The sequence below is a fragment of the Cebidichthys violaceus genome, unplaced genomic scaffold (assembly GCF_023349555.1).
Source record: "Cebidichthys violaceus isolate CVI_PGR_0920_01 unplaced genomic scaffold, fCebVio1.0.p SCAF_12, whole genome shotgun sequence".
Lineage (NCBI taxonomy): Eukaryota > Metazoa > Chordata > Actinopteri > Perciformes > Stichaeidae > Cebidichthys > Cebidichthys violaceus.
Genome location: NW_027176285.1, coordinates 1,210,828 through 1,234,056, shown reverse-complemented (window position 1 = coordinate 1,234,056; position 23,229 = coordinate 1,210,828). Strand labels below are relative to the sequence as shown.

The following is a 23,229-nucleotide window of genomic DNA, read 5'->3' as shown; positions in this document are numbered from 1 at the left end:
TATTGAGCTCCACCGGAGGGCTGCTCCTCATTTCCTCTGCAGGTCTCCTTCTCTGAGCCACTGGCCTGACACCTCCTCAGCGCAGCTGGCAGCGACGGTGTCTGTGTCTGTGCTTTTGCCAGTTTACCTTACAGCCAACACTTTGTGCCTGAGGGGGTTAAAGCTCTCTTCCAGCTTGGCCTGGCCACTTAGGATTGTACATGCACACTATATTATAGTGCACACAAACACAGACACAGACACAGACACCCTGCCAAGAAGCATAATAACAACGTGCCAGCCCCCCATTCGATTCTCATTATCGGAACAATTCAGTGATGAACAACAACAACAACACCAATTCCCTCCCTTTGTTTCTCTCTCGTGGCACTTTTTCCTTCTCATTTTCCGTTAATTAAAACCATGTGTACGCGACTGAAAAATACACCCGCGCTAAAGTAATACAACAGAACAAAAATAGAGTGCTTGTGTTGTCTGAATCCGAGCTTAAACGAAGCCCTGGATCTTCTGAACAACAACATGTGTCCTCCGGTGTACCCGTCCTCCTCTGTCTCCCCCTGGGACTGAGGGCGACTGAGAGGACCGTGTTCTCACACGCAGGACGACGCGTCGCCTGCCTGCTCAGAAATCCTCTTGTGGATTTGTCTTCCTTGGGCTCAAGCTGACCAATTATTACATTCCCCCCTGCATCCCCCCTCTCCGCCAGCTCTTTATGTAAGCCTCCCACCAGTATCCACTCTCCATTTTTCTTCTTCTCTCTTCTTCACACCGTTCTGGTGGGACATTAATGACGGATTTTGAATTTTTCTCCAGAGCAGAAAGGATGAGGGGAAAACTGGCAGAGGCCCTGCCTCATTAACACTGGTGGTGGCTCATCGACATTAGCATGTGCGCGCACACACACACACACACACACACACACACACACACACACACACACACACACACACAGGCGCCATCACCTCAATTTGGTTTCATAGTTATTGAATATATTTCCCCCTCAACATCTACATGCTTCTACTAGCTCAGATTATGGAAAACAACAAAGTGTGTTATCATAGTTATGCAGACGACACACACATCTACATAACTATATCACCAGGAGACTATAATCCCATACAGGGACTGGCTAAATGCATTGAACAAATCAACAACTGGATGAGCCAGAATGTTCTTCAGTTAAACAAAGATAAAACAGAAGTCATTGTTTTTGGTACCGAGGATGAACGATTGAAAGTCAGCGCTCAGCGTCAATCACTGACGTTAAAAACCACAAACCAGAAGTCTAGGTGTAGTTATGGATTCAGACCTCAACCTGAACCACCACATCAAGACCATCACAAAACCAGCCTCCTATCACCTGAAGAACATATCAAGGACTAGAGGACTTATGTCTCAACAGGATATGGAAAAACGTGTCCATCTTCAGTAGACTGGACTACTGTAACGGTGCGTTCACAGGTCTCTGTAAAAAGTCAGTCAGAAAGCTGCAGCTCGAGACCTCACTAAGACCAGGAAAGTGGATCACATCACTCCAGTTCTGAGGTCTTCACTGGCTTCCTGTCCAACAAAGAGTTGACTTTAAAACCCTGCTGCTGGTTTATAAAGCACTGAATGGTTCAGGGATCTGCTGCTACCTCACGAACCATCCCGACCCCTCAGGTGGTCTGGGACCGGTCTGCTTTCTGTTCCCAGAGTCAGAACTAAACACGGAGAAGCAGCGTTCAGTTCTTCTGCTCCACACATCTGGAACAAAGTCCTTTGTTTGTTTGCTGCCTTTAACTGAACTTGAACCTCCTGCATTTTACTACTGTATTTAACTGCTTTTTAATGTTTTAATGACTGTTCCTGTTTTTAATGTTTCAATAAATGTTCTTAATTGTTTTTAAATCTCCTTTCCTTTCGCCTTATGTTTTGATGCTTTCAATGGTTTTATGTGAAGCACTGTGAATTACCTTGTTGTTGAAATGTGCTGTACTAATAAACTTGCCTTGCCTCGAAGTTTATGCATAAGGAAACACACACCTGTGCTGTGTCCTTCCTGCGCCAACAGTCGGTGAAAACGTCCCATTTTCCCTCCGGAGATGAAAGGATTCAGGCAGAGGATGAGGAACGAGGGAAGGGAAGTGATTGCACGCCACAGGAGAGATACCGGAGACGGAGAATTTTGCTGAGATGGCTCTGAGCAGCAATTTACACCTTTCTCATCTGATAACCATCAAATGAAGATGAGCAGTGGAAGACACGGAGCGAAGGGAGACAGAGGACTGACGGAAAAGCCAGAGAGTGTGCTAATTAGTGTCGGAGGAGCTTATTGCTCAATGCGTCGCCTTTTTAGGGTTTTGTTTATCTGCTTTATATTGCGATCAGATCATCGGTCGGCACGTTTTGAACTGATGATCAATGAGATTATGATGTCGGAAGTGTTTCGTCCACATCACAATTCAAGACACTCTGTCAATGTTTCGCCAGTGAAAGGGTCTCCAATGGTTACATGCACGGGTAGCTGGAGGACCAATGGAATACAGCCACAACTTAAGTGTGCCGGATAAGATATCATCTCGCACAAACAGAGTCCACTGGTTTGCTTTGTACTCAAGCCCAAGGTGATGTCTTCAAATTGCTTGTTTTACCGAACGGTCCAAAAACCCCAAAAATATATATTCAGGTATTCAGGTAACCCAAATATTAATCAAAGAAAAGCAACAGATTTCCACTTTCAAACCAGCGATTGGTCTCGGTGAATGGTTCAAACAATTCATTGATTCTCAAAGTTGCCGGTGAATAATTTTCCCTCAATCATCATATCAATGAATATAAATTAATTAATAAATATGACTTATCGACACTTAAATCCTGTGGTGTAAACTCAAGCTTCTTTCAGTTGACACCATTAACTGCACCACACTGTGTCCTTCAGAGATGAACCTTGACCATCAGTCCAAGTAGAGGCTTGAGCCAAATGCAAAGGAATTGACTGAAAGCGTTCCTGAGATATCTCGTTAACGAGAATTCGACCGACAGACACACGGATGGGCAGACAACCCCAAAACCAGAACAGATACAGTAAGATGAAAGGCAGAGGCTGAGGAACCCGTAATGAGGTAACAGGCTTTGGTAGGTACTTGCAGCTCTGTGGATTCCCTCCAGCTCCTCCGTAAAGACGTCTCCATGCACTCCAATGAAGCAGCGCTGTGAAGCTAACCTTGAGCAGGTGTAAATATGGCTGATGTTTCTGGCTGTTATGTTAGTCTGAAGCTATTTTAGAGCTCAACTGTTGATTTTTCTCTTTTTTATTCTTGGGTAAAGTATTTTTGCTCTCATTGAAATGCTTTTCTCACCAGAGCTATTTCTGATCCTGTTGAGAACATTCATCACACACCTCAAAGGCCGCTTGTTCGACAGTGTGAGTCGCCTCTGTGTTGTATCAGTGCCGACTTGTGTGGGGCTGGCTCCAGGGTTATTAGTGCCATAATGTTTGCATCTGGGAAAACATCTGCAAAAGTGTGTGCTGATGCGTTGGACACACACACACACACACACACACACACACACACACACACACACACACATTAAAGAGAATGGATGCAGAATCACGCCTCTCTCTAACTATCTCTGCTGTGAAGAGCGTGCATCGTGTAAACAGGTGCTATAGCTGACTGCGATGTCTGTTTCTCTGCTGGGGTCAGACAGATAGAGACAGATGGTGAGACAAGCGGTCAGAAATATCGACGGCGTTACAGGAAGAGAGAGGCATGCTGGGACAGAGATAGAGGTAGAAAGAGTCTCCTTTATGAAGCTCTTCTTTTGACTGCATGGAAAAGCTTCAAAGTGGTGAAAGGAGACGGTCGAGAAGAATATTGTCTCTGTTCTTCATGAAGATGTAAAAGTAAATACTGAATTGTTCTCTACACACTCGTGTATTTTCTTCACATGTCCGTTTTCCACACAATCTTTACTATTCATCTACTTTCCTCATCTGTTTCCTTATTTCCACTCGGCCTTTTTTTATCTTTTCTGAGCTGCCAACGGAGCAGCTAAAACGCTTGAAGTACAGCAGACTTTAACAGACTCGACTTCAAACAGGCTGCCTGACAAAGAAGACTGGAGAAAGCAGGGCCGAGGGTCTTCTTTTGTTGCCACAACGGCTCACAGTCATGCTGATAGAAGGTAGTTATGATAAAAATAAAAACATTTGCACAAGGAGAGCAGCAAAGACTACTTGCCAGTTGCAGGATTTCCGTGACAATTTAATTCCGTCATGATGTCACAACTATAACAAGCGCCACAAATATGCAAACAAAACGAAATGGAACATCCTCATTAACTACCAATGCAACTTAGTGACAATGTGATCCCAAACCGTCCAGTTATGCAGTGTCACCTCGGCTTCAGAAGGCTTTTTTTCTTCCCATAATTTCCTTTCCAGAAAACATTTCTTCACTCCCGTACCTTTCTAGAATTAAGGAAGCACTTCCTTTGTAGATAAGGAGTCATGAGAAGAAGAAGAAGAAAAAGAGAATAACAATATCCAGGGTGTGAAAATGTGGATAACGACAGTCTAGCGTAAGGAAACAGTCAAACAGAGGAAGCCTCTTGGTTCGATACACCGTTCCTTTTATTGTTTTAGGGCCGGAGGCAGAGGTTGGACACGCTGAGCCCTCTTGTTGGTGTGCAGTATGTGGAGACCATTTATCCAGATGTGAGGGGCACGTCCTGTGGAGGCTCCAGTAAGCTTGCCCCACAGCCACAGTAAGAGGCTGTAGTCCGTTGAGAGTTGAGAGGTACGCCCAGATAAGCCGAGTGTAAGGTCGCCTTTGCTAGTTCACTGTCAAGGCTTTACGAGCTCGCATAGCGTAGGAGGTCAGGCATTCCTTTGCGAAAAGAATCAGCCAGTCATCAAAAGTATGAGTGGAATGCCTGTTCCAGTAGCTGTTCAAGCTTTCTGTGAACGAGGACCAACACCGAGTAGAACCCTGAGGTGTCTGAGAGAACCTGGAAGTGCAACGGTGAGATCACCCTCGACTGTCTGTACGAGAGAAGGATGGAAATCCAATCCTTGGGTTATGAACCTACCAGCAGAAGCAATACAACAAAGTAAAAAGCAATGCTAACCAGGAAACAGAGAGTGGTCGTGAGAAGCTCCTTTGATATGGATGTAATGGAGGAGTTAGTAGTCAGAGAAAGAAGCCAGTTTGTTAACCGTCTCACAGATCTTGAGACTGAACTTAAATAACTGCAAAAATGCTGTTTTTTTTCCCCCCCAAGAACAAATTGTCTTCCTGACCACAAACTCTCACATTTCCCCCACGTACAAACACACCACAAGGTACAGGAAACAGCCACGATACAAAGAACGCACGAGCCTCTTTACCATACAGCCTACACAGCGAGGCGCGCTCAGGAGGAAGTGACATGCTGTGGATATCGTCTGCATTATGTCTCATTAATGCAGAACTATGCAGCACCATAGACACATGCTTTAAGGATATCGGAACAAAGGACATCAGGAATGTGGTCTCAGGGATGAACTGCATGTGTGTCGTGATGATGTTAATTCTTCGTTGCCTTCCTCTCAAAGGCGTCTGTACGCACGGTAAACAATGGGTCTGTTTTTCTCTCTCCTTTCTCCAGTCTGCTCCTCCCTTATTGATTGATTTATTTTCTCTTCCGTTTTGTTTTCTCTGTCCGTTTCCCGACAACGCTGCAATTGTTGAGCACTTGGCATGGAGATTAATTAACAGGTGTGACAACAGGCGGAACAACTGCCAACTGCTGCTTGACATCACTGTGAGGAATTGGCACATTCAAACTTCACAAGATGAATTTAAAACTGGAGCGCTGGGTTCCGCTCCTCGGAACAACGAGCCCCGCTGCTTTTAAACCTGAGAGTGAAGGGGAATGCAAATTGAATAGTTCCATTCACGTTAACATTCAAATTCTTTTTTCTTTTTCTTTTTATGCAACGGCGGACTAGATTTCTGTAATTCTGTAAAAGCAATTACTTCTCATAGAGACTACCTTGCTGATTTCCCCACTGATCTCAACTCACACACCTGGTCTGTTCCAATTCATCTCAGCCCTCCTCCTTCTCCTGTGTTCTCCTGCTGTTTTATCGTCGTTCATCGTCAGTACGTCTGTCATTACATGCGATTGTCATCCTTATTTGTTTGCGTTTGTTTATATTTTCTTTTGTGATGAGACGAGGATGAATGACCGTTCTAATCGGTGATCGCTGATGAGCTCCTTTTAGGTAACATTTTCACGTCTTCTATTTGTAGGCATCTGGCTTCCCGGTGATCGTCAACTTGAAGTCTAAAATGTAAGCTCCACAGCCCTGTATATGTTTTAGAGTGCTACAATATGGAGGCAGGTGGAGGCCAGAGGAGGTCAGACCACAGAGTACTGATGAGATGGCAGAAAGCAGAGGAAACGCTGATGTTGCTTCTGGAAGGGAAATAGATAACATTGACAGGGGCGCACAACTCCCCTCGGTCGATTATTAAAATGCAGAAAAGCAGTGTGTGTGTGTGTGTGTGTGTGTGTGTGTGTGTGTGTGTAGCTCCTGCTGACTGGCTGACCGACTATCTATCTACCTACCTATCTACATTTGTGCATCCGCATCATCTTAAAATTAGCATAGCATTAGTCATCTCAGACACACCTGTCATCTCCATGGGTTACCTTACTTTTAACTGAAAACTTAACTGCTACACACACACACACACACACACACACACACACACACACAATTGAATAGTGTCCTGCGTCAGCGTGGGGAATAAATAGACTATCACTATGCCAGAACTGAAGCATGCTGCAACTGTGTGTGTGTGTGTGTGTGTGTGTGTGTGTGTGTGTGTGTGTGTGTGTGTGTTGGTAGGCTCCTGCTGTGCTGATTTCAGCAGGAACAGATGGTGCTGCCAGGGCTCTGCCGAGGCTCCACAGTCCATAGTCTGTAAGAAGAATGTGCATACAGTGTGTGTGTGTGTGTGTGTGTGTGTGTGTGTGTGTGTGTGTGTGTGTGTGTGTGTGTGTGTGTGTGTGTGTGTGCTTTTTACCATTAATCTACCACACTACTTTACATACTTCTGTCCACACACACTGACGCTGATAGTTGCAGTGTAAGTGATATCCTAGTGGTCTTTGGCCTAGTTGTCTGATCCATTGACACTTCGCAGCTTAATCCTGCTTGAAAGGCTCTTCACTGCTAAGCTCATGTTTGCCAACACACAAAGCTGTAACACTCCCACCCCTGTGTGTGTGTGTCTGTGTGTGTGTGTGTGTGTGTGTGTGTGTGTGTGTGTTTGTTTGTCCGAGCAGGTTTGTGAATATGTAAGTGGTTATAAACAACTTATCACATAAACGCAAGTAATGCCAAAAAGGAGTGTGCGTGTTCGCTGCATCCTACTGACGCTTTTACAGATTAATAATTAATAAATACACAAATAAACAAATTAATAAATAGCAAAACAAAGAGTGCTACTGACACACAGCACTCATTCACGGTTACGGTAGGAGACAGAAAGAATCCATGTAGAATGTGTAGAATCTCTGAAGGTGGATTGTATTTAGTGTTTCCCTTAAACCCCCTTAAACTATCTTCATGTTGAAACAATGAGCTCCAAGGCTTGAGGCGAGGTTAAAACGGGTCACAGAGAAATCACAACGGCTCTCTTCAATTATTTGGCGTGAATTGCCGACTGATCATCAGTGGTGGTCGTCTACGGAACGCTGTTGTTCTGAAGCATATGTGTTACAGTACGATGTGTGAGCGCATGAGGACAGCTAGGGTCGTCCAGATGTGGACCAATTCCCTAATGGGCTTCTACCCCACAACACACACACTGGCAGGCAAGCTGTCAAACACACACGCACACACACACACACACACACACACACACACACACACACACACACACACACACTACAGTAGTGCTTGACATCCCAGTGGTGTGTCCATTCTCTCTCTCTGTCCATTTTCATTAATAGAAGCAGTAGTGTGGCCGGCGGTGGCAGATGAGCAGATTAGCGTCGTGCATTACGAAAGCCAAATCACATTGAAGGATCAAGTGTTTTTAAGAAATTAATTTTTACAGGATGCACTCAGAGTGACATCGTTAATAAACAACTTCAGTGACTTTGGAGGGGATGCATCCCATCGTTCTGTCTCTTTCCGTTTGTCCGTGCGTCTCTAACTTTCGCTCTCTTTAGCTGTTGCCGAGCCGGTCTGCGTCTCACTCCTCTGCTCAAACAGCAGAGAAGAAATTCTCCTGAATACAGATTGCTTCCTCCTTCAGCTGAAGTCACTGAATTCATGGACTTTGCCAAGTATGGATTTTAAGGCAGAACGCAGCAGGAGAAAGTTGTTCTTCTGCACACATCTATTATTTCAAATACAGCTCACAAGTAATGTAATAACAGCCCCGAGTAAACACACACATACACAAATTAAACATGTTTGTGTTCTCATTCCGTACTACATCAGGCAGCTTCTCTCTTATCTCCCCGCCCCCCACTTCTTCATCTGCACAGCTTCAGCCGATCAGTGACTCCATTCATTCCAGGTCAATTTGGGCAGTGTGCTAGATATGGCCGTTTCATTACACACTTCCTTCCTGTCGGCCTCTCCGACTCTGGTGAGAAGACGGAGAGACCGAGTGGGAGCAAGGAAGGGACAGAAGGAGAGGGAGAGGGAGGGAGAGAGAGAGAGAGAGAGAGAGCGAGAGAGAGAGAGAGAGAGAGAGAGAGAGGAAAGGCAGGATTTAAGTGGGTGACCGGTGGGAGGAAAAGCGTAAGGGAGGTTAGAAAGACGAGAACAAGAGAGGTAAAAGGCAATAAATGAACAGAATGAGGGAGATGGAAAAGGTGTATGTGTGGTGAAGAGAGGGAGTTCAGTGGAATATGATGCGTTAGTGTGGGAGGTGGAGGGTGAGAGATTAGGAAGATAGAAATCAGGATGACATAAAGGAGAGAGAACGACAGGGTGTGCCTGATTTAGATAAGAATAATAGAGCCACAAGGAAGGACGCGCAAAGCAGAAGAAAAAGGGAGGCGAGCGAGGAAAAGAATATAAACGGCACGGGAGAGAAGCAGAACGAAGCGGGAAACATGGATGAACGGAGAAAGGTGGAGACAGGAAGGAAGGAAGGAAGGAAGGAAGGGGAGGCAGGAGGAAGAAAAGACAAGTGAGAGGATGTGAAGGAGGGTTAGGATAGAAAGAAGGGATGAAGTGAAGCCCGAGGAGCCATGACTGAAATGATTAATTTCAACTGTCTTCATCGCACTTTATAACAAAATGTTTCATATTAATATTAAAACAAACTTTACGGAGCCACAGGGACAGGACTTGTCATTAATAATTAACCATTAATTATCATTAATTCACTAAATTGTATTTCCTGCACTTTTAAATCTCCAGTCTGTCCCAAGGCTGCCTCCATTAGAACCAGACATCAAAAGATCATTCCATTAATAAGGAAGGACTAGTTACTAGAGAAACTCAAACAAAACTAATGAAAAATACCTCATAGAAACCCACATGGTCACACACACACACACACACACACACACACACACACACACACACACACACACACACACACACACACACACACATTTCTGTTCTCTCCTCCAGACTCTTTTTTTGTGCGAGTGTTAAATTTCCAAAAGGTCAACTGTAACAGTCACGGTCACTAACGAGCAGCAAAGAAAGAAAGGAAGTGTAGAAAACAGAGGAAAAGGTCCCTTAACTGTGTCCCTGGGTTAACTGTTTCTCAGCCATGCAGTAGACACCAGTCATGTGAATGGAAGCGTTGAATGCCACCACCACTGCATTCATTTTGATCGCCGTTTATCGATCCAATGCAGCTATCAATTGACTGGAGACGTTTTGATACTTTGTACCTGGTAACCTACATTATATTACTTATAAATAAAGTTATTCATTGCTGATACCCAGCCCTACTTATTTTACATTCACAATCTACGCCAAGAGAACCAAAACAACATGTGACTCATAAACTGCGTCTCCTCTGCTTTTAGATTCTGGCATGCTAGTATATGTGTGTTTGTGTGTGTGTGTGTGTGTGTGTGTGTGTGTGTGTGTGTGTGTGTATGAGTATGTGTATATGTGTGTGTGTATATGTGTGTAAGTGTAAGTGTGTACAGCATTAGATGGCATGAGACAAAAGAGAAAAGCAAAGTGAGAAAGAGATTCAGCATCAACTTTTCCCCTCGGGATTGGTCGCCATGGCTACGGAAGCATTTTCAGCTGAACGTGGGACAAACATGAGGAAGAGTGAGAGACACACACACACACACACACACACACACACACACACACACACACACACACAGAGAGAGAGAGAGAGAGAGAGAGAGAGAGACAAAGAGAGAGATAACATGGCGGCAACGATATATTGTCACTGCAGCATTGTTTTAATGACGGTGGTGATAAAACTGTAAACTGTAAATTGCATGAAGTACTGTACTTAACATATAATACAACTTCAATGTGACTCATCTAAACCTTCAAGATGCAGGAACAAAAACACTTGTCCCGTATATAAACTGCAGCACTGCAGCTAGGTAACCACAGGACACTCGATCTCCAACAGAAAACACGTAAGGCAGCAGGAAAAAAACGCTGTGACCCAATCCGCCCTCTATGAACTCCAACGGAAAACAGAGACCGACGAGAACAAACGGCATCGAGAGACGATAACGTCTCATCTTACAAGCAGACAATCAGACTCCATCTATATTTCAAAAGCTACGGAAAACTGTGACAATGGTCCGTCATGATCTAAGATTAGTGGAGGGCGCCTTTAATGAGGGGGAGGGCACAGAGGGGTTGTGTTCCCACGCTGGCAGGCGAACCGCGGTATCACCTGAGGGGCAATTTGTCGGGATTCTGTAACGAACCTCGAGGAAGAGTAATTGAACTTGTGCATCAAATCCAGTTTTATGAAATGTCTGCATCATCTAACCAACAGACAAAAAGGATGAGTTATTGGTGGACTTCTGAATGGACTCTGAGTCATGTTTTATGTGACTTATCATCAATGGGGCTCAGCATTAATAAAGATAAACTGATTATTAACTCCCTTTCACTTCCTTCTGAACAGCTGATTTTTGGGAACACTCTAGATTGCCATGACTTTGAGGTATTTTACTTTATCAGCAGTTTGTGGACGAACACAGGACACACCTGTCTCATTTTTTTCTCTGCAATAGGTTTGTCAATATTTGCATAAAGTACAGGCAACATTACTGCTCATGAATTATTCATGAGGACTAAAGGGAAGAGACTTGTAAGGGCTGGTTCTGCTTGACAGTGTTGCCATGGACCAACCAAATGTTTGTGTGTGAGAGAGAGAGAGAGAGAGAGAGAGAGAGAGAGAGAGAGAGAGAGAGAGAGAGAGAGAGAGAGAGAGAGAGAGAGTGTGTGTGTGTGTGTGTGTGTGTGTGTGTGTGTGTGTGTGTGATGCGCTCTGCTGCGCTCACCGGCAAAGTCACTGCTTTCTCAAGGACACTGCGGCTAAGGGGCAAGAAAGACAGAAGGGATGACACACAGGAAGAGGAAGCACCGAGGAGGCAGAAAGAAATAAAGACATTTAGTGATAGAAGGCCGAGCGAGCGAGAGAAATAAATAAGCGGAGAAAACTGAAAAAGAAACGAGAGTGGAGAAAATAGCGGATGAGAAAAGTGTGACAACAAGAGGGAGTAAACCAGAAAAACGCTGTCTGGCTTATTACCTTGAATCTGTTCCAAAAACACAAACCAGGGCTGAAGCTACAGATGATTGTCCAGTGAGCAGCAGCAGACATGTTGCAGTAATGTTACGCACACCGAGGAGCATCTTTTTCTGCCTCGCCAGCGATCCACTAAAAACCTCTACAGCAATCAATTATTTACACATAAACACACACAGGCAGACCCCAAAACACTCCCACTGAGATGACAGCGGGGGAAGGCCGCTGGGTGAATTGCATAAAAGCTACTTAACATACATAAGTAGGCAGTTTACCCAAGCAGCGAGTGAACTCCACAACCACTTGGACCACAGGCCCCCTGACCAGCTGTGATACAAAGCGGTGTCTAACGTGAAGGCAACCTCGGCGGTCATCTAGAACACTGAGCACCGGACCACAGGATGAACCCGTTCATTCAGATACACAGAGATACACGGGCGGAGAGACATACGAGTGGACTTCGTTATTCTATTCACTCACCTCCCCTCTTGCCTCCAATCTGTTTATCTGCCCACTTCAAATTCAGCGTCCGTCAGCCGGCGCGCGTCTGTCTGGAGTCGCGATGTCAGAGCGGGTCAGGGTTCGGTACCTGAGAAGACGGAGGTTCAAAAAGGTCAGTTAGCATCAGCGCGACAGCACTTAAGGATCATGTTCAGCTTCAGGGAAACAGAACGTCACAGAAGGAGTAAATAGAGGCGCAAATAAGGATATACTCGTTTACCTAAAGATTAAAATGTGTCCTCATACAACGGCACTCACACAAACACAAACGTGTGCACGGAGTGACACTCCACTGCCATCCATCTGAGGTACCGGGGGGGGGGGGGGGGGGGGGGGGGGGAGTGAGCAGACACTTAAAGATGAGAGGTTGAAAGACTACAACCTCCATTAGCTAAGAGTATATTTACTCTCTGTGCAATAAGAGTACTTATTTTGCCTTGAAGTATGACTGAATGGCTTGTGCACACAGCAGACCCTCATTTTGAAAGTGCTTGTCCCTCTTCTTCCTGAAAACAGCATCAGAAAGGCCAGAGGAGAACGAGCGAGGGCAGAGGACACAGGGCCCAGGTGCTAGGAAAATGAAAAATAATATTAAAAAAAGAAAAGAAAAAGAGGAGACTCAAAGAAGAGCTTATAAGAAGGGACAGGAAGTGAAATAAATGACTTGTGGAAGAAGAAACAGAAGTGTGTAAACACTCACTGACCGGAAAATTGAGACCCTGTCGCTGCAGAGAAAGTGGGACCCTCCCTTTCTCATTTGCATATGAGCCGCTACATAAACACACGCATGGAACATCGATTCCATTTTCCACATTTGCTCTCCATGCCAACAGATCACAGAGAGGGAGTCTGGAACACGCAGCAGTGTACAACAGAGGTTCAGAGGATGCTGGACTTTCTTCCTGAAGGACATGACTGACTTTGAGAGAAGCCGCCTGTTAGTCATGTCCGCTGAATTCTCCCAAAGACCCGGAGCTGGTCTGAAGCGTAGGGTCTTCTCGTATATATGCCCAGCATGAGAGAGTGGCTTACTTTAAATTAAATGTGACATGATGTACTACCTAACTACTCTGCATGGACTACATTTGTAAAAGAAGAACAGTTGAATATTATAATAATTGGCAGGCCTCAACGCTGACTTTTAAAAGTGGTTGGCAGGCTGGCAGCAGTCATAGTGCAAGAAATAATAAAATGTATTTATTTCGCAAGTTTTGCCGTTTGCCGTATGTTAAAAAGTTGTAACAAAGAATTGCCAATTTCTCAGAAAGGATCCCAATTTCTCAACCTGGCAACCCTTCCTGTGGAGCCGACACTGATTGGTTTCAGCTGCTTCTGTTCATTGTCCTAACGACCGTTCTCATAGTCACTGGAGATTTAACTATGAAACAAAGCCACAGTGACACTTAAGAACTGCCTGCGCTGTTAATCAATGCGGTATCATCTTTTTCACATTTTACTTATGAACATTAGTCTCATTAAGTTGTGTTTTTTTTTTTTTAGATTGTCCTCTTTCCTCTATTAGCTAAAACATCTTTCGGCACCATTAACGGATGAATGAGCTCCCGTAATTAAATTATCTTGTTGGGTTTAATTTGCAATATTGTAAATCAATAAGAACAACCCTCTCTGCTGGACTACTGGGAAATATCAAACTGCTCTGCTCATTATTTATGAGTGGAGCTAAGAAACGCATGAAACGGCAATAATCCGTATCCGTATATAGTGCTTTACAATGCGTAAAATACAGTAAATAACACGTGATACATGTCCCTCCCTGTGATGATCCTGACAAACCTGATACAAAGAGCAGACGGCGGTGCACCCTCCTACAAACATCAGCCCCACAGCCAAGAAAATCAAGAAAATCAAAGCGCAGCAGTGCTGTGGTGTCAGAGTGTTGTTTGTTGTTTGAGGGAGCAGTCGCACCTCCTTCAACAGCACATAACTGAGGAGGGTGTTGGTCGGTGTAGATGCAACGCCATCAAGGCAAACTGGTTCCCAGTCACGGACTATTCACTCTGGCACACACACACACACACACACACACACACACACACACACACACACACACACACACACACACACACACACACACACACACACACAATTCCTTCCTGTAGAGTCAACACCATGGTAGTTAGTTTTAATAATACCTTATCATGCTCATGATTATTTCTTAAAATACTCTTTCTGATAAACTCTTGTAAACTCTTTAATGTACTTATTTGAGTAATGTTTAGACTGTCACTGACTCATTCCATATAAGTACACCGTTTTGATTTATATATTTATATACGTTGTTTAGGAAAACCTTGGCAGATGGCAAACAAGATGTGACGGTGTGACCGTTCTTGTATATGTTTAAAATCACCATCGCATGCAAATCATAAATGAAAATGATTTTTTTTTTTATCATCAAACTAAAACTAAAAAGTCGGCAATCTGTTTTAGTCCTTGCAGTTTGATACCAGCAGATATTATAAACCGTTCATCATATTCAATAAGGAATTAGCATACACGCTATAAAGGCCCGCTGTGTTGAGAGATGATATCATATCTAAAGATAATCTTTATATAGTTGTTTTTCACAGGAAATCTGGCAGATTTATTAGGTTAAAGTATGGAATGTAGCTGAGGCTTGAACCTCATTTTTCACACCTCTAACAGGCGCAGTGAGTCAGTTTAAAGATAAAGAATATATAAAAAGCTCAAATCACAGGTTTGTCTGTCTTCTTCCTGAAGGGGGTTAGTGGAGACGTGCTGACAGACAGCGGTCTCCAGCGACTGACACGCCTTCTCAACAGAGGAAGAAAAATAAACCCTCAGCCGACAGCATTATCTAATTTGCCGATCCTTCACATCTCATTTGTAAACCATTACCGCCAGTGAGAAATAAGACGCGAGGCGTCAAACTGGGACGCAGCAGTGCAGCGGAGCGTAAACAAAGACATCACTTTATTCTGCGGTAGATGGTAAAAAAAGACTCGGTGCATAAAACACAACCTGCGAGACACTCATCTTATTAGTGACAGATTGCCAGTGGCCTCGATCGCATTCTCTAAATCAGACAAGCTGGGAGAAAAGTAACTGAAAAACGCACGTGTCAACATAAAAATAATGTTGTTTGAGGATCCAGAGGCAGGCGAGAGCATCTCTCTCCTCTGCCTCCTTGAATAAAGCGAGGTGCTCAGCAGTTCATTTCCTCACACGTGAATGAGAGAATGAGATAGCGACTCTCGCCAACAAGCCCCTGGATCCACGGGATACATCTCAACCTTTCACGCTGTCAGAGCTTTGTGCTCTCGGAGCGCAGGTGCCTTCACATTACCTTCACCTTCACCTTCAAACGGCCACAGAGCTCCTGATTAAAGGGAGGCTGTTTAATCAGCGCCAGCCCTCGCAGTGTAATGTGTGGCGATGTCGCCTTTAGCCGGTAGCGGTGGACCACAGGCACTCATAGTGAACCTAATGAAGAGTGAACACAATGCATGTTTAAAGCAAACTTTGAAACCATTCAACATCTTCAAATCTATGAAACTCCCATACTGTGACATCACCGCTACTGTCAGCTCTGCAACGATGGACGTTTAAATATACATTCACACGACCGCTCTTAGTCAATTAGTCAACTAATCGGCCCTTTTGGCTTTAATTTACAAGAAATGATTTAGTCAATTTGTCATTTTTTTATGCTTTATTCATGCTGAATGACTTATTTCCAACACATTAATACCATTTTTCCAGTTTCTTTGATTTAGGACAGGCCTAATTTACATTAAAAGAAATGTAAGTCATTGATTCACTGAAGCCGTACTACCGTCCAGTCAGCGATTTCTCAGGTTCCCTGTGTTGCTTCAGTACAGCGTGTTGGTCAGTGAGTGGAACTTTGGCCATTGAGTGTTTCTTCAGCGTTGAACCCGAGTGAGACTGACGTGTCACGGGAAGCACATGAGTTGATCTCGCCGTGAAACACCGGAGTGCTTTCATAAAAGCATAATAGATCACTCCTTAAGTCTAAATTAGTTCTGCTATTCAATTTGCGAGGTAAAATTAAAAAGGACAATCCCACTGTAATACTCACACACCCTCAAAAGTAATTATGATGCGAGAGAGTACGCCCAACCTCGTTCTCAATTTGAAAATATTACACGTAATCCTAATCCAGATAATCTCCGTCACAAATCATTTTCATTACGGTGATGCTCTCGCATACACGCCGGTGATTTATAGCGAGTTGGAGCATTCGCCCAGCCCGAGGTGTGAGTAAACAGACACTTTAAAAAGTCCCAGATAGGAAGACAGACCACCAGCAAATGGAGCACAGAAAGACTGCAGTCCACAGAGAACCACTTACCTAAGAGGAACAAAGCCTTCTCTCAGCCCATAAAGGCACACGCGTGTCAGAGCACACATGTGAACACAGCGGAGGAAGCCCTGGAATTCTCCGCTTCTATGTATCCAAGGTGAGGCAGGCCGGCCCGCAGAGCTCCACTGACTTAGCCTTGGCCGGTGGGGGGTGGGAGTGAAGACAGAAGTGTGTACAAGATCGCAGAATGCAGCAGTGAAATAAGACGATGAAGGGCGACGGAGCGAAGATGCCACTACGCACCTAACGCGAGGTGAAAGAGGTAGAGCGTGAGGTTCAGAGAGAGAACGTGGGAGGCCGAGAGCAGACGGGGAGTTTCCAGGTCCAGCCTGTTGTTCTTCATTCTTGTGTGTGACCTCCTTTCACCCAAATATGAAAACAGTTGAAGCTTATGCAGATGCAGCCGCTACGGAGTCCTCCGCTGCCGACTGCGTCGTTTTAATTCAAGAGGAGCGAGTGCTCCAGACAAATGGAACAGCCTGTCCGTGTGAGGGAAATGATCTAGTGGACGGACTTTTTGTGGCTGAAACGATCCCGGAGGTTCACGGACAGCCGCATCAATTCTGCTGGAGTTACTCTGTTTGTTCAAGCAAAGCCGGTGAGACACTGAGCCAGGGCTCCAACGCGAAAACCGCCACACACTGTTCTGAACGAGGACACATCCATTCACACATTCATGCACAAAGTCTGCAACGCGCACGCACACACACACACACACACACACACACACACACACACACACAGAGCGAGCCCCCAATCATTGGTTGTGATCTGACATCTACAGAGACGCCTCTGTTCCAGACATCAATAAAGACCTCCTCTATGTTACAGCAGTTGGTGCTGGTTTGTGTTTCTCTAGGCGTGGGTCCCTAAAATCACAAATGAGTCGACATTCAGCGGTGGTTCAACACTAACCCATTCTGCAGCAGAACACACACACACACACACACACACACACACACACACACACACACACACACACACACACACACACACACACACACACACACACACACACACACACAGGGCAAAGTGCCTTTGACACCAATGCAGCGCAGAAGGCCCAACTCAGACATCTTGTATGGAACGGCCAACAAACGCTGACAGATAGACATATAGTGTTTTATCTAGAGCTGAAACAAACAATCGATGAACTGATTACTTGTGACAGAAAAGACGAGCTTATTAAAGACGTCACATTGGGCTCTGGGGAAGTGGGACGGGCATTTTAGGAGGTGAAACATTGGGCTTCTACGCTCCATTTGATGTCACAGCTGCTCTTTGTATCTCCTCCTGCATTTGATTTCATTCAATTAGCCACGCAGGTTAAAGTGACTGATGAATGCTGTCCACAGTCTTGTCCCAGGTTCATGGACCACGCTGAGGGGAGGGAAGCTCACCCAGATCTCTCATTTAAACAGCCTGACAACGGACGGAGCGTTCAAACACAAGACAGGAAGAAGACAGACAGGGAGACAGACAGGGAGACGGGTGAGGAAGAGAAGTCTCGACTCCTTGCGTTTCTCTCACCCACTCTTGTAGCAACACACACGCACGCACGCACGCACGCACACACACACACACACACACACACACACACACACACACACACACACACACACACACACACACACACACACACACACACACACACACACACACCAAAGAAGTGACTAAGTCTCACCCGAGGCTTCTTACAGTAGCACTTAACAAATTCAAGCCATGCCCAATCATTTCCCTTCTCCCTGGGTTGCCATAGCTACAGCCTGCCTCCTTTTCTGTACTTTGGGAAGGTTGAGACTTTACCACTGTGTGTGTGTGTGTGTGTGTGTGTGTGTGTGTGTGTGTGTGTGTGTGTGTGTGTGTTGCATGGTAACCCCACCAGACGGGGTCTTAACACTTCCTATCCGTCAGCCTTACATCCTCACTCCTATTGGACGGCTGAGCCGGGAAGCTGTCAGGCAGCAGGGAGGTGAGACACGCTGGGAGAGAGAGGGAGACAGTTACTGTAGTGTAACTTGTGACCCGACACGTGTCGACACAGTCAGCATCCACACCATGTCTAAAGAGCAAACAGCCTGGCTTCTATTGTATGGACTCTACTTCTTATTAACTTCTCAAATGTAAAATGTACAATACCTTTATTTAAATGAAAACTTCACAATTAGGTGTGTGTGTGTGTGTGTGTGTGTGTGTGCACGCATGCATGCTCAAGGTGCATGTGTGTCTTCAGAAGTGTGCTTCTCAAGGCACCGGATGTCATTTTGCAAGCATCCCTCACAGGTGTGTGTGTGTGTGTGTGTGTGTGTGTGTGTGTGGGCTATCAGGTACTGTAGATGACAAGAATGATATAAACACTTGAGGATCAACATATCACTAAACCCCTCCCCCCCCCCCCCCGTCTGCCCGCCAGCACACGCATCTAAACACAGTCTTCTCTTACTCGGCTGTTTCTTTATCTCCCTGCATCGCTCCACTTTCCTCCCTGCTCCTGCTCTCTGCAGTCCTGCCATCCATCATCATTAGGAGGCGAATAGATGACCTGTCTACACCTGCAACCACTCTCTGTCCCTTTCCTCTCTGGAGAGGAGAGAGGAGAGAGGAGAGGAGAGGAGAAGAGAGAGGAAAGGAGAGAGGAGAGAGGAGAGAGGCGAGGAGAGAGGAGAGGAGAGAGGCGAGGAGAAGAGAGAGGAGAGGAGAGAGGAGAGAGGAGGAGAGAGAGGAGAGGAGGAGAGAGAGGAGAGGAGGAGAATACAGACACAATGAGTGAAGCTGTTATGTGTATTATTTTTAATTATCTAAATCATAGAAAACTTTCTACAATAAACTTCATTTGAACAGTTTCACACTTTGCACTGATTAACCAGATTTGATCATTTTCTCTCAGGGTATTGTGAAGTGAACATCATCTGCATAACTTAGACAGGACTGACACGTTTGAATGTGTTTGTATATTATTATTATGTGATATCATACTACTGTATTTGCATTAAAATGTAAATTCCGAATAATAAGTTGTGCTACGATGCTTTGCTTCGAGAATTGCACCGAGTATAACAATACCAAATAAAGTCAAGTCCCAAGAGTATAATAGGAGATTTGACTCAGAGATTTAAATTTAGTCTAAATATCTAAAATCATAATTTTATGGCCATATTGCCATCAAGAATACCAGAATACCACTGAACAAAGCAGATACTTGGGGAATCTCTAAAAGGAGGACAAAGAATCAAAGCAAATTAAAAAACAAATAGAGAAAAGAGGAGGGAAAAAAGCATGGGATGGTGCGAGAGGAAAGGATGGGAACTAAGATGGAGGAGGAGAGGAGCAGAAGGAAGGAAAGGAAGCATACCGATGAGAGGGGAGGACGGGCAGAGGACAAAGTATTGTCTCCTGTTAATATGTAAAAATAACTCTGCTGCTGCCTGGTGGAGGAGCTAACTGGGTCAGAGAATTCCCACAGAGAGAGAGAGAGGGGAGAGAGAGAGAGAGAGAGAGAGAGAGAGAGAGAGAGAGAGAGGAGAGACAGAGAGAGGGAGAGAAATAGAGAGACAGAGAGAGAGAGAGAGAGAGAGAGAGAGAGAGAGAGAGAGAGAGAGAGAGGAGAGACAGAGGGAGGGAGAGACAGAGGGAGGGAGATGGAGAGGAGAGGGAGGAGAGAGGTTTCACATTGATTCCGTCTGTGCTATCAGTGTGAAGCAGAAGTCTCTCTCTCTCTCTCTCTTCACCTTCACTGAGAGACATCTCTGCACATCTGTTCTGTGTATTTGTTTATCTAATCCATCCATCCATCTATCATCCATGTACCCATCGATCTTCCCTTTCCTCTCCACTAGTTCCTCTGTTTACACCCTCATCCCCTTGTTCCTCTGCTAATAAACATAGCCTCGACTTCGTCACATACCTCTCTCTCTCTCTCTCTCTTTCTCTCTCTCTCTCTCTCTCTCCATAAATACACATTTCTAACACCTCCACACCAGACGGGTGAGTAGAACAGGGTGTGTGTTCCACCTCCCCGTGTTAATCTATTCATACTACATTTGATTACCCAGCAGTTAAGCAATGCGACGCATCTCGACCCGATGATAATGGACTGATAACCTTGTAGCAATAAGAAGAATGTATGAACTTGAGTTATTATTATTATCATAACACAGTCTGTGTTATCATCAGTGGCACAAGATCAGTCACTGGTTAATGTGATTCTCTCATTCACTGGGGCTCCATAACCTGATCCTTTAATGGGATTTTAATTTGCTTAATTTAAAGACTAATTTACAGCAATATTGATGTTAAGTTACTCAATGATTTTGCCGTTTGGTCACACACTGCTCTGCACACCGCTCCATTCCAGACTCTTCCTTCCATCAGGACTTTTCCCCACATTTCATTCATTCTTATAATTTATACATTATCTCCACTCAAACCTTTCTTTGCATGTTCAGCACCTCTTCTATCTCTACCGAAGTATATTCAAAGTTGGAACTATTTTCAGACTCTAAATTACAAAAGACACTGTGAAGCATCTTCACAGTTTTTATTAATCTATGAACTGTAATCCCATGCACCAAATATTTCCTGGTCTGCTGGGTTTCTGTGTTTTTTTTTTCCTGTTCCCCCAGTAACACCGCAGCCATAAGAGTAACCCATAAACCATAAGATGTGTGCGGGTCAGCAATTCTGAGCAGTAATTAAAATCTTTATTGATGAAGACCGCTGTAAGCATGCTAACTATTGTGCAGACTATTCATCAGGCTACTGTACACACCGTGTTAGCCAGAGTCATACATCTACAAGACAAATGAGTGTGTGAGCGCTGCTGCACACGGGGAATTCCCACCTGTGTGTTTCCTCGTTAACTCAAATAGTCACATGTCATTTTTTATTTATTTTTTTTTGCAATGGAAAGCAATAATGTGAAAAAAGGGGACGATTATGCAAATAAGTTCTTGGTGAAGGTCAATCCACTGCTCATAATCAAGCTAACCTTCACCTCTTTGTTCCTTTCACTTGCCACGTTTCTGCTATTTCATAACATTCCTTGTTAACGTGTAGATTATCTCCACCATGAATTCATGCATTCATGCGCCTGGATGGAGCTACTTAAAATGCGTCCGGAGCTTAAAATGATTAGGAAACCTCAAGGCCTCGGTGGATTAACCTGCAGGGTTTGGTCTGAAATGGGCAGGGCTGCTTCTCGGCTGACTTGGGGGGGGGGGGGGGGGGGGGGGGCAACAGAAATAGCTTTGCGCTGACTACAGCATATGTAAACGCACTGCAGCAGTCCTCCAGGGTTCCATGTCTTTGCATCGAGAACCACCTGCTGTATTTCTGCGAAAAACAACGACATCATGCGTTTGTGAACCGGAGAGGACGAGTGACGGGGCGTCGGCGTGGTTTCATGAAAGGGAAGAGGAGACATACTTGCGTGTTGAATAACTCATATCTTAATGGCGCAGTGGTGCTCTGCAGTCTTATAAAGCCAGGGCCCGGAGAGAGCCTTTTCCTAATGAACATAAAACACGATGTTACCCCGGTCATGTGGAGGCCTGTGGTTGAGGAAACACTGCACTACAGTGTTGCTACAGTAGATCTTTGACAGCAAGTCACTACCCAGGGTTGACTGAGTGAAGCACTGTGCAGCTCTGTGAGCCTTCTGTGTGTTTGTATGCTTTAGTGGAAGATTGAAAATGTGTGATTGTGTGTTTGCTGTGAGCTGACAAACTGTAAAAGCTTTGAGGTTACTGTGAATTTAATTACTCAGCAATTCAAGAACTTGTAATTCAAGCAATATTCATGGTTGTTAATTAACACAAATGTTGATATTAAACTGTACAGTATTTCATGCTTTTTATTGATGACTTTTTTTGTAACGGTGTTCATAGTGAATCGTCTTTTAATGCATTTGAATACTGTAAACATACTCTATTGTAACTGACAATGATGCACCAAACTAACAGAGGAGCTGTTTAAACTACTGGGTTCAATAAAAACCTCTGCCTTGCAATGAAGCATATTGTTGTGAGAGTGTGTCCGTGATATTTCTGTACAACTCCACTGCACCACAGCCCTGACACCAGTACACAACGTGTGCATTCATTTCATTTTATTTCAGCACCTCAACGATTCAGCAAACCGCTGCATGTTTCTGACAGGAAACGCTGCTGTGCATCGTTTAGAGTCCACTTAACGGTGGTTTAAAGTCCAGACGCATTGAAACCATAAAGACATTTTATGACTGAACAAGAGTTTAGCAAACCTAAAACCTTCCATCTCTACTGGGACTTTGCTCCTTAAAACACCACCTCCGACATGCACAGTGCTTACAGGCCTGTGTGTGTGTGTGTGTGTGTGTGTGTGTGTGTGTGTGTGTGTGTGTGTGTGTGTGTGTGTGTGTGTGTGTGTGTGCATTTATCGGACACAGTTTAGCAAATACACACAGATTAGAGTAGAGCCTACATCCTAATCCGCAGACCAAGTCTGAAGTCTGACTGCCGCCACTGATTCCATCCTCTGTTCATTCAACGCTGAAACGAGCACAGAGCCTGAAGCGAGGCTGACGCTACACATGGGGCTGGTTTTGGTTAACATTAGTTAACACATTAT

The 23,229-nt window shown here is 44.7% G+C and overlaps 1 protein-coding gene across 7 annotated transcripts in view; it reads right to left on the bottom strand.

Moving 5' to 3' along the window:
* The window catches only part of strbp (spermatid perinuclear RNA binding protein), a 71,065-nt gene that overhangs the window by 36,803 nt on the left and 11,033 nt on the right, over nucleotides 1–23,229 (bottom strand). For 6 of the 7 annotated variants that reach the window (XM_068705830.1, XM_068705831.1, XM_068705834.1 and 3 more), the window contains one exon: nucleotides 12,237–12,345. The gene's annotated coding sequence lies outside the window, so the exon portion shown is untranslated. Of the gene's footprint in view, nucleotides 1–12,236; nucleotides 12,346–16,611; nucleotides 17,065–23,229 lie in introns of those variants that run through there. The other variant, XM_068705833.1, reaches the window with a different exon arrangement.